Below are 3,697 nucleotides of genomic sequence, written 5' to 3'. Positions count from 1 at the left end.
ACTGAATCTGGATTATCTATATGGTCTATAGTTTTAGTATGAAACTGGGAGATGGAGATTCTAAAGTAAACTCTTGTCTTTATACGTATACAATGTCGAGTTGTATGGAGTTACCATGGTAGTTTGGATATTCTGTAGTGACAAAGATGTTAAACCTGCTGTGCTATGAATTTGTTGAGTTATACATGTGGCTTGTCGAGGTGTGTTGATAATGGCTTACAGAACATGAAGCTTGTACAGATAGAAAACCGGGCAATGCAGCTGAGTTGTTTGAGATGGTTTCACAGAGTGTAAAGGTGAAGCGTTATAGCGAGGCACTTAATGATCTTAAAGCTACTATACAGGCAGACCCAGCACTTTCAGAAGCATATTATCATCGGGCATCAATTCTTCGTCAAATATACAGGTACTTTTTAAATATTCACCCTTCTTTGCCAGTTGTTGTGATCACACTCTTTCTGCTATCATTGTGATCTACTTTGCATAATTAGTTGTTCTAAGTTCCATTGTCTCAAAACTTTATGCAGCACATCAGCTATGTCTCTGTGTGTGCTCAAAAGCCAAAAACAACTAAACCATGGGTTATTGTTGATAGTCATTCATGCACTATCTAACTGGGCTATCAGCCTACCACTAGTCAGTCGCTATGATACTGCTAATTAGACCAAAATTGTTGTGTGGCCTTTACTCGATGGTTAATTCAATAAGTACCCTGACATTGTGATAAAGTTAATTTATCATAACTTATATAGCTTGTATTAATTTCTTAAGTTTTCTAAAGGTCTTTAGAAATCCCCATCTCCATTGTCTTTCCAATTAATGATTGGAAACTTATATGATTCAGGCGCTTTTTGGCTAATGTAGATATGAGGAATCTGAGAAGAGCTACAAAATGTTTTTGGAGCTAAAACCACAAGATGCAGTTGCAGAAAATGAGCTTTCTCAATTGAGAGGTTATTTGGGACCATATAAAGGTGAAAGATATCATCCCCCAGATTTTCGTAGGGGTGCCGAACCAACAGGTCATAAAGAGGGATTCAACCATATGCATTCTTCTCTTAGGAGCATCATTGAACGAACTTTTGGGATCTGGAAGAAAAAATGGGCAATTTTAAGGGATATGCCTAATTACCCTTTCAATAAGCAAGTGAAGATTGTCATTGCTACAATGGCTCTTCATAACTACATGCGGAGGTATTCTGAACGTGATCGTCATTTTGATGACCCTAGGGACTTTTGTGAAGAGAGCGATAATAGTGATGATGATGAAGAAGAAGAATACCAAAATTATCAAGTTGAAGGATCACATGAGATAGAAGCATTAAGAAATAGAATAGTGACAAGTTTGATGAATGCATCTAATTGGACTACTTTCAAGTACATTAACAATATTGTACTAATGAATCCTACCTATTCAGTCTAAAATATTTCAAATGAAGTAGTTTGTCATAGTAATTAATATTTAAGATAAAGTTTATAAATATTTTTCTTTTAAAAATAAAGTATATTTAGTAATTCACATTTATTTGTTAAGAAAATTAAATTAATGGCACACCCAATATTATACCATTTTTGGTCATTTCACACAGTCACAGCTATTTTACATAAAAGTTTACCAAACACTATAATACTGCTTTTTTTTTTTTTCCAAAAGCACTTTCGCAAAAAAGTTTACCAAACACTATGTTGCTTTATTTCACAGCTGCTTATTCTTACAGCGCAGCAGAAGTAGTTTTTTTTTTTCAAAGCACAGCAATACCAAACTACTGAAATGTATTTTCTTTCTCATTAAGGAAAGTAATACAAACTATTCTTTCTCATATGGTATCAATTGATACTGCCTCACAGCTAACGCTTCATCTTCTCGATACTACCTTCTGCAACTTCTTCAATCATGCATCCCTATCACTGTGTTGATCCTTTTCTTTGAGTGAGCTTCGCAATTCCTATCATGGCATCCTCAACCTCTTCACCATAGAATTCAAAAAGCTTTCCCCCAAATTCTACTTCTTCTCCGATCAATCTCTCTCAAGAAAACCTTACCTCTTCAATTTCTTTAATCACGATTCAAAACATCAGTTGTATGGTTCTTACAAAGCTCAAGCGAGATAACTATTTGGTGTGGAAAGCGTTGTTTGCTCCAATCTTTTGTCGATACAAATCAACTTGAATTCTTAGCGGATCTTAGGTTTGTCCACCGTCTTTTGTTCTTGATGAATCTAGTAAAAAGTACTGGTGTTCCTAACCCTAATTTGGAACCCTGGTATGAAAAGGATCAGAACATTCTTATTTGGCTTAATTCCATGTTATCGAATGCCATCATTCTGTTCACAGTCGGTGCAACTTCCTCTCGTAAAAACTCTTGTTGAATCTTGAACAACATTTTGGAAGTCTCTACTGCTCACATCCACTAACTTCGATTTTGACTTCATACTCTATACAAAGGCGATTTTGCTATCTCTGAGTATCTACAATGAATCAAAGGAATTTCTGATATTTTAATGGTTGTTGGTGCCTCTGTCTCTAAACATGTTCTCATTGCTAAACATGTTCTCATCGCTATTACTCTCATTGACCTTCCTAATGAATATGAGTCCTTCATTGACTTGGTCATGCTTCGCATTTCCTCCATTACATTGGATGAACTTCATGGCCTTTTGTTGAATGAGGAATTTTTCATGAATCGCAAGAATAACACTGTATCTTTTTCTACTACTAAACCTTTTCAAGCTTTTGCTACTCAGTACCAGCAATCTCAACCTCCTTTGTTGCCTACACCACAATTCAATGTTATTCCACAAGCTCTTGCTGCTCAGGCACCTCAATGGAATTACAACAAAAATTATGGTAAAAGCTTCTCTCAGCGAGGTAATAATCAAGGTTGTAACAGAAATTTCAACAATTCTCGTGGTTAATACAACAATTATGGCAACAATTATGGTAATTCTCATGGCAACTTCAATAACTCTGTCAATCGAAATAATTTTGGCACCACTTCTAGTTCTTACAATCACAACAACTATGGCAAAATTCCTCTTCAAATTTGTCATGCCTTTAATCATAAAGCTATTAACTGCTATGATTGCATGAATCATGCATTTGTTCGTAAGATTCCACCTGCTAAATTGGCTGCAATGTGTGCTTCTCGAACTGCAAAGCCATTTCTTCCTCTCTGGTTAATGGACTATTGAGAAACATCATATATCACTAATGATATCTCTACAATTCAATCTCCATTTCTTTATTTTGGTGAAGATAAAATGTACATTGGTGATGGCAAGGTATAGCTATTAAACATACTGGTACTTCTGTAATTCAGACTCTTCATGTTGCTTTTAGATTGAACAATGTTCTTCATGTACCAAATAAGAAATTCAATCTCTTATCTTCTTATCAATTTTTGAAAAGATAATTACTGCTTATGACCCTTGATTCTGATGGATATGAAGTCAATCATCGTTTTATAGAATGTTGCTTTTTCGGGGGCCAAATAAACATGGATTTTATCTATTTCAAGGTCTTTTATCCAATCCACCTTCCAATTCTACTCATGTCAATTCAAAAGCATCATTGCAATTATAGCATAGGAAGCTTAGCCATCCACCTAGTGCTATTTTTAGGAAAATGTTATCTAATTTTAAGCTTGTTCATAGGGGTCCAAAGTCTGTGTTTGTTTTTTTCTAATTGTGCCATTGGA

The sequence above is a fragment of the Pyrus communis genome, chromosome 15 (genome assembly GCF_963583255.1).
Source record: "Pyrus communis chromosome 15, drPyrComm1.1, whole genome shotgun sequence".
In the NCBI taxonomy this organism is placed as follows: domain Eukaryota; kingdom Viridiplantae; phylum Streptophyta; class Magnoliopsida; order Rosales; family Rosaceae; genus Pyrus; species Pyrus communis.
This window is presented reverse-complemented; position numbering follows the sequence as displayed.